The sequence below is a fragment of the Manis pentadactyla genome, chromosome 12 (genome assembly GCF_030020395.1).
Source record: "Manis pentadactyla isolate mManPen7 chromosome 12, mManPen7.hap1, whole genome shotgun sequence".
NCBI lineage: Eukaryota > Metazoa > Chordata > Mammalia > Pholidota > Manidae > Manis > Manis pentadactyla.
Window position 1 is genome coordinate 87,379,649 of NC_080030.1, and position 8,985 is coordinate 87,388,633.

Below are 8,985 nucleotides of genomic sequence, written 5' to 3' on the forward strand. Positions count from 1 at the left end.
GGCTTATGTGCTCAGAACCATGGGGCAAAAGGAGGATAAATTATATATTCTTACATTCCTCCCTTTTCTGTTTTATAAGTGGTAGAGGATTTGGGAAGGGGTGAAGGTTAGTCTTCAGTAACTGCTTCCTGCTGATTAGGGGTGATGAAGTTCATTTTTGTATTGATGGGGGTTGATGAGCCCTTGGTCTGCAGTGGCGATGGCATTTTCCAGGTTCAATAAGGATCACCGTCTTTGGAGAGGGGCTGGTAATCCTGTAATATAAGCTGGTTAAAGGTTTGGTTAGAAATTTTTACATTTGGGCTGATTGCTATGTTTACATAGGGTGGCTGAATTAATAGCATTTTGGGGGAAATATGTGTAGGCAGAAAAGCGACCTGTAGGGCAAAGGGAATCCTTGATGGTGCAATTTTTTGGACAGTCTGAAAGAGAAGAAAGGGCTGGTGTTGGGAAGATAGGTCTGGTGAGAGAATAAGTGTTGAGACCAGGGTTAATAATCCTGAAGCATGATGCATGGAGGTCTTAGGACTCCGTGCTGGCAGAAACTTCTTCAGTGATGAGCGGAAGCGGAGATGAGCAGCACAGAATGCGGAGAGTAAGAGGTCCCATCAGGGTGGAGTAGTAGGAACCTGTGGGAGATTTGGTGGGAGGGGAATAAGATGAGACAAACGGCTTAAGGTGGGAGTTGTGTATCCAGTGGAGAAGACTCTGGAGTTTAACTGCAGTTGGCATGGAAAGGATTCCTGTGTATGGTCTTGGAATGGGCATGGTTTGGAGAAGCTTTTTCCTGTCCATGGTAATGGCCTTGTAGCGCGGGGAGAGCTTAACTCCCAGGTATGTGACCTGAGCAGCAGACAGCTGAACTTTGGAGGGTGAGACCTGATAGCTGTGTTCCGAGAGAAAGTTTAAAAGGAGAAAAGTATCCTGTTGAGAGGTTTGTAGGGAGGGACTGCGTGGGAGGAGATCATCTACATATATAAAGTAAGGGATTTGAGGTCTTGTGCTAGAGCCTGTCCAAAAAGGTGGGGGCTATCTCTAAAGCCTTGGGGAAGGACTTGTTAAGTGTTCTCTGAATATTAAAAATTAACTTAAGGAATTTCCTGCCTTGATTTTTGTCTGGGATACCGGCATCTTGGTCTGGGAGCAGGTCTGGAAGCATATCAAAAGGCTGCCTGCTCCGCTCCCAAGGTGGGCTGAGGTATTGTCTATTTGCTAAATAATCCTGCCTTTTACTATGCCATCTACAGCTGGGTCTGCCTGCTAAGTTAGTTGCTCAGTTTGCAAAGTTACCTCGTCAGATCTGAAGGACAGCACATAGGCCTGGGCCTTTTAGTATGCTAAAATGAATCTTATACGTGATTACAAATGATTAGCATAATAAAACATGTGCTACTCTTCTTTATCTGGGGAACATTAACTGATCTCACTGAAGAATGATTCTAGAGCTTAATGTTCAACATAGTTTTAGTGGGGGGGGAGGGGGTTCCTAGCATGTAGTTACATTGCTCTGACTGCAAATATCCTGCCTTGCTTTCTCTAGAGGCTCCCACCTTATTCTAAGCCTATTCTTATTCTAAGAATAGACTTATTCTCCCCTCTACAGATGGAGACCCTAGCTACTGCTAGGGAAAGGGGGTGATGACCGCTCTGGCTGCTTCATGCTGAGAGGGGGTGCAGTAAAGGGTGCAGCTAGGTCTCCATCAGTGGTCAGTTGAGAGGGCCTCAGAAGGTTGGCACTTCTATTCCGGGTTTCATTTCTGTTACTATTTGCAGTTTTATGGTTTTTAGGCAAGATAGAACAAATTGTTATTTGGTTAAGTAGCAACATCTGGAGTTGGATTTTCCATTCTGGAAGGACAAACTTGACGAGATTAAGAATGCATGGCTGAATATGAGAACTAGAAATATGAAGAGTCTAATTGAGAATCATAGCCAGGTATCATGGGGAAACTAGAATTCTGGATCGAGTTTACATCTCAATGACTAGTATTAGGATTTAGTATAGATAAGACTGCATTATTGAAACAATACTTTTCTCTAAAATCACCCTCATTTTTATTAGAAGTAACCAGGTTAAGAAAATAAGTAACACCTGGCTTGATTATTTGCATAAATGCAGCAAGAAGAGCAATTGATTACATAGGCTCTTTTAAATGTGCTTTGCTGGAACTTTTTGTAAGGAATTTCAGATTGAACTTTTAAGGGCTTCTCGAGGCCAGAAAGCCAAGCCAGACTTGCCATCAGCTTGTGCCTGCAGTACCTGTAGATTTGGGTGAATTCCTCTCTTCTTGAGATTCCCAAGACATTCCTGAGGTTCCTGCACTTGCCAGGAAGTGACCTTCCTTACTCACCTGGTAAGGCCGCTGGGAACTCTGTAAAGCAAGGTACCAAGTCAACTCTTCTAAGGGGCTTTGTTGGCTTTATAAAGTCAATCTTAGTTCCTTAAAGCTGTCTGTTCGTATCTGAGTTTACACACGTGTCTCTCAGGTATGACGTTCCAGTCAAAGCCTTGGTAATATAACCAGTGTTTTTAATTGGTCCTCTTACAAGGAAAGCAGATTCTTATTGAACTTGTGCAAATAAACATACTGCCATGAAATATAAAAATAGTCACTGAGAGTTTTTAAATTCTGGAGGGATCAGGTAGAGAGAAAGATAGTTTCAATTCTGCTTATAAAGACAGTCATTTATTAAACTGTTGTCAGCTTAAGAGAAAAAGCTTAAAACACTTTATCAACAACATTTGAAACAAAAAGCCACAAAATTATCTTCCTTAGTTTACTTAATCCTATGTAACTAATACCTGTTCTGCTGAAATCTATTTTACTAGTTTAGGAGTAATAAAACAGTGAGTATAGATGACAAAAGACTTACGAATGACAATGGTTAAATATCTGATGAGAGCTTACTGTAAGACAGTTGTCATAGGGAAATTTGGGTATTTCTGTAACACAAAACATTCAGTAACAAAGTTTAGCATCATTCCCTGTGACAGTGCCTTCTAGGTAATTAAGCAGGTAAATAAGCTAAATTAGCCAAATATTTTCCTCAATGAGAAAAATTCCTCTGACATGTTCCAGGGGCCCTCTGGAAAATATCAGAGTGAACTAGAGGTTAAAAGCACCTTTTTGAATTTGATTTTGGGAAGCTGTTAAAAGTTTTAAGGCACTTGCTTAAATAGTTACATTTAACAAGGCTACACTTCACTTTAAGCATTTTTCTTTGAAATATTTAACAGATACCATAAACTTAAATGACTTTAGGTAAACTTAGGCAGCTGATAACCATAAGGACATGTCTATTCAGTTCAACTTAAATTAGCATTAATGCTTAATATCTTCTATTAGAATTTTCTGGAAATTTTAGAATGCCCAATTTTTACAAGCGCTTTTCTTTAAATCAATCTTTAATACCATCCGGAGGTAGAAAAATATTTTTCATTTACACACTTAGACACAAACATACAGACTGAGACGTAATGATATAGCGAGAGGACAGACAGTGCTCCTGGCATGAGCCAGGAGGGGACAAGAGAGCCCATGGTGGTGCATTGCCTAGGAGTTTTACAGGCAGTTGAGGATATTTGGGAACGTGAAAAAAGCTTAGGGGTGTGGACTTTAAGGCAAGTAGTAGGTGTTTAGGATTGCAGGGGAGACAGAGAGGGAGCTGGGTTCGGAGGTAGGAGAAAGCCTGGATATATGGGATCTCTTTCCATTTCCCGTATGCTCACATAAGTTGTATAAGTCCTGGAGAATTTTAGGATCTAAAGAGCCATTTGGAGGCCATTTAGACTGATTGTCTAAGGGATATTGTGGCCAGATCTCATTACAGTAGGGAACAGGTTTGAGGTCTGGAGTAAGGTGGAGGGGCTTTAGATTATTTAGTAAGCACCCTAGCAGTGAATCTGCGGGAACAGAGGGGCCAGATCCCATGGTAAGAAGGAGACCACTGTTCAGAAGTCGCTGAGGCGTCCCTGAGCGATTGAGAAGGTCACGGAGAAGATCCTTACTTTGGGGGGGATGTGTTGGGGACCAGAGACCATATGTAAAATTAGCAACTCATTGGTCCCCTGTGAATGTACAATGTGTCCTGGTGCTGGTGGACACAGGAGCTGAGTGTTCTCTGATTTATGTCAACTTTCAGCATTTTCCCAGGATTCCTGTTCTTATAGATGGCTATGGGGGTACAGAAATTACAGTGAAAAAGCCCAAATCGAACTGGGGATAGAGCATTTACCCCCTTCTCCCATCCCTGAATATATTTTGGGGGTGGATATCCTGCAGGGCCTGGGTTACAGGCCACTGCAGGTGAGTTCAGACTGAAGGTGCATGTGGTAAAGACAGTATTGAGGGGGCATGCTAAACACCCACCTGTAGCTCTGGCTGTACCTAGCCAAGTGACAAATACTAAGCAGTATGAATAGCCTGGGGGGCACAAGGAAATTGGAGAAACTCTGTAGGAGTTGGAGAAGGTGGGCATCATAAAGCCACTAGTAGTCCTTTTAATTCCCCAATGTGGCCAGTGAAAAAGCCAGATGGCTCCTGGTGTATGACTGTGGGCTACAGGGAATTGAACAAAGTCACACCCCTTTTGCACACTGCTGTGCCCTCAGTAGCGGCCCTTATGGACACATTAAGTCGTGAACTGGGGATGTATCATTATGTTGTATACCTTGCTAATGCTTTCTTCTCTATTGACATAGTACATGAAATCAGGAACAGTTTGCCTTCACATGGGAAGGCCAGCAGTGGACATTCACTGTCCTTCCACAGGGATACTGCCACAGTCTCAACATTTGTCACAGACTTGTAACCCAGGACTTGGCTAAATGGAAGAAACTGCAAACAGTGAGGCTACAGCCTCATCAGTACATTGATGATATTATGCTCATGTCTGATTCTCTTTCAGATTTAGAAGGAAGAGTCCCTAGACTGCTGCAACATCTACAGGAGAAAGGATGGGCTGTGAACAACACCAAGGTTTAGAGACTTGGTTTGTCTGTATAATTCTTGGGGGTTGTCTGGTCTGGTAAAATTAAAGTTGTTCCTGAAGCAGTCATACACAAGGTCCAGGCTTCCCTACCCCTACCACTGTGGCAGTATTACAAGAGTTTTTGGGTCTTGGGCTACTAGAGAGTGTTCATCCCACACTTGGCACAGATTCTGAAGCCTTTACACCAGTTGGTATGAAAGGGCATCAGGTGAGACTGGGATGAGACATGTGCAGCTGCTTTTACTGCTGTTAAGCGGGCAGTCAAGGCTTGACCCATCTGTAACTCCCACAGGGTGGGGGGTAAAAGTTTGGTATACTAGACCAGGATGAGATCCCATTCCTGCCACTGCCCTATCACAGGACTACTCTCTTGCATGCAGCCTACCTGAAGGACAAGATTTGCCTATGCTGGTGTCATTAAGACATGTATCTTATCACCCATAAGGTTATTTTCTTCTACAGTCCCTGTGGCCTGGACCCGCCTCTGGTTGCAGCTGCTGCGTGATGACTGCGCTGAACTCCCTACCTGTTCAGCCGCTGAACTCCCTACCTGTTCATCCACTGACTCCCTGTGGAATGGGCAAGCTATGGATTTAAGGACTTTGAACCTAGCTGAATCCTCTATCTTGAGGATTATCATGATTTTATGTTATTAGTCTGGTTACAATGCTACAGTTTTCTCACACAGGGGCCATTGCAGAAGATGGGGAATGAGTCGATTGTGAGGCAAGATTTCTGGAGGGGTGGGCTGTGGATAAAATTGCAATATTTCCAGAATCTCTTCCCTGGCTTTAGTGTATCTCCATATCAGTAGGTGTTTCCAATGGATGGAGAGAAGTAGTCCATCTCCATATCAATAGGTAATTACAAAGGCCAGGGAGGGACTGGGGAGGTAGGGTGCAGTACACTGCTGGGTAGAGAGATGTGGGACAGAGTTGGGTTTCTTAAACTTTATTTCTCCCTTTAACTGATTTTGGTTTCAAAGGTATTTTGCCCCGGGATTTCCCCTTCACAGAGTTACATACTCCAAGAAAAACTGCTGCCATTCTTTTCATCTTGCAGATTTCAGGGACCAGAGGCAGAGTTCTTATGGGTCTCACTAGAAGGTGGGCCACATGAGCCCCAAATAAGAAGCCATCTAGCCTTCCTTATTGTCATGCCTGCCTGGACTCACTCCTCAGACACCAGCATGCATAAGGACTCTTCTGAGCCTATGCCCTTGCCTCCATAATGCACATTCAGGCCAAGTGGGTTGGGGAGAAGACCACACGCAGAGGTAGTTAGCAGCAGTAAGAATCATATTTGAGCACTTCTGTTTTTTTAAAGTATCACTGATATACAATCTCTTAATGATTTCACACACACAAAACAGTGGTTCAGCCTTCACTCATTATCAAGACCTCATCCCCTCCATTGCAGTCACTGTCTATCAACATAGTAGGTTGTTATAGTCATTAATTGTATTCTCCTTGCTGTACTACCATCCCAGTGACCTACTTATGTTGTGATTGCAAATCATACTGCCCCTTAATCCCCTTCTCCCTCCCTCCTCACCTTCCCCAACCCTTCCCCTTTGGTAACCATTAATCCCTTCTCAGTATCTGTGAGTCTACTGCTTTTTTTGTTGCTTCTGTTTTGCTTTGTTTTTATACTCCACAAATGAATGAAATCATTTGGTATTTGTCTTTCTCCATCTGACTTATTTCACTGAGCATAATACCATCTAGATCCATCCACATTGTTGCAAATGGCAGAACTTCTTTTCTTTTTATGGCTGAATAATATTCCATTGTGTATAGTTACATCTTCTTTAAGCATTCATCTACTGATGGACACTTAGGTTGCTTCCATATCTTGGCTATTTAAGTAGTGCTGCAACAAATATAGGGGTGCATATGTCTTTTTGAATCAGGGACCTTGTTTTCTTTGGGTAAATTCCTAAGAGTGGAATTCCTGGGTCAAATGGTATTTCTATTTTTAGTTTTTTGAGGAACCTCCTTATTGCTTTCCACAGCTGTTGAACCAATTTACATTGCCACCAACTGTGTATGAGGGTTCCCCTTTTCTTCACATCCTTGCTAGCATTTGTTTCTTGTCTTTTGGAAAGTGGCCATCCTAACTGGTGTGAGGTGATATTTCATTGTGGTTTTTATTTGTATTTCTCTGATGATTAGTGATGTGGAGCATCTTTTCATGTGCCTGTTGGCCATCTGTATTTCTTCTTTGGCGAAGTGTCTGTTCAGATCCTCCACCCATTTTTTAATTGGGTTATTTGTTTTTTAGGTGTTGAGGCATGTGAGTTCTTTATATACTTTGAATGTTAATCCCTTATTGGATAAGCTGTTTACGAATATATTCTCCCATACCATACGATGTCTTTTTGTTCTAATGATGGTATCCTTTGCTGTACAGAAGCTTTTTAGTTTGATGTAGTGCCACTTGTTCATTTTTTATTTTGTTTCCTTTGCCTGAGGAGATGTGCTCTGGAAAAAGTTGCTCATGTTCATATTCAAGAGATTTTTGCCTATGTTTTCTTCTATGGGTTTTATGGTTTCCTGACATACATTCAGGTCTTTGATCCATTTCTAGTTACTTTTGTGTATGGAGTTAGATAGTAATCCAGTTTCATTCTCTTACATGTAGCTCTTCAATTTTCCCAACATCAACTGTTGAAGAAGTTGTTTTTGCCCTATTGTATATTCACAGCTTTGAGCTCTCTTTTAATTAAACAAAGCTAATGAGTGCTGGTGACATTGTTTTTTAATACATTATCCGAGTGGTGGCTTTGGTATCATTACTATAGGTAAAGATAGTATAAGGTGTAGGGAATCAGAGGTAATTCCTGAGAGAATTTTATTTTCTACTCAGGAGTTAAATAAGCACCTCAAAGAGAAGAGGGAGATGAAGGAGAATTTTTAAAATAATAAATAGCTATTTTTAAGAGAGAAAGTTTAAATAAAATATTGAGAATGAACTCAGTAGAATGCAGCAGACACTCCCAAGGCTAATGACACAGATGACGTCACATTTGGAAATGAAGACAATGTAGAGATGATTGGGATTTATCCCCACGTTTATCTCAAGTTGACAATCTGAATGAGAGTTAGTAGAAAGTAGAAGGGCTATGTGAAAACAAGAAGACATTTAAGTGTGATAAAAAGCAGAATATGAAAAACCAAAAGAGGTGTAGCAGAAAAAATATTTTTCATTTGTTTCTCAATGTGTCTATTTTTCATTCCCAAAAGCGCCACCCTGGGAACCTCCACACGCTGATGCTGGACCACTCATCTCCTTTAGGGGCAGGGTGAATCTGCCAGGAATAAAGAAATCATAACCACACTATAATTTTTTTTTTTTAATTTAGAGAGTTCTCAATAGACATGAAAACCTCTAGCTCTCAATTGCAAGAGTTAGACACTTGATAAGAAAGCATTTTGTCAGAATTCTCAAAGATGGACTTTGAAATACCAACTGGACAAGCATAGAGGACTGGATTGTTTTAGCTATAAACATAGAGCAGGGAGATGGCAGGAAAAAGGGTAGGGAGTTGAGGAAAGTCCATCCTGAAGGCGGAGGAGGAGACTTAGGAAAGAAGAGCCTGAGAGCTAAATGCTCCCACCTTGGGCGCTCCTGGGGCTGAAGAGGGTGGGGCGGGAAAGGAGGGCACAGACACAGGGGTGCTGGCAATCCTAGGGTGCAGGAGGCTTGCTCACCACTCCCTCTGGAGCCCTCAGAGGACACTCACCCAGCGAGCTGTGCCACCGTGAGCCAGGAGAATAGAGGTGGCAGCAAGCTGTGTTGAGGCCGAGAGAGTCTGAGATAAGCTCCCTCCTCCCAGCATGGAGGGAGAACAGTCCAGAAAATCACGTCTCCGGACCCCTTCCTGAGGGGCACAGAAGGCACCTGAGAATGGAGAACCCCCGTGTGTGAAGAACCTCCTCCAGGATTCCGCGTCATGGGGAAAGGAGACCCTGAGCAGAGGTTCCAAGGCCA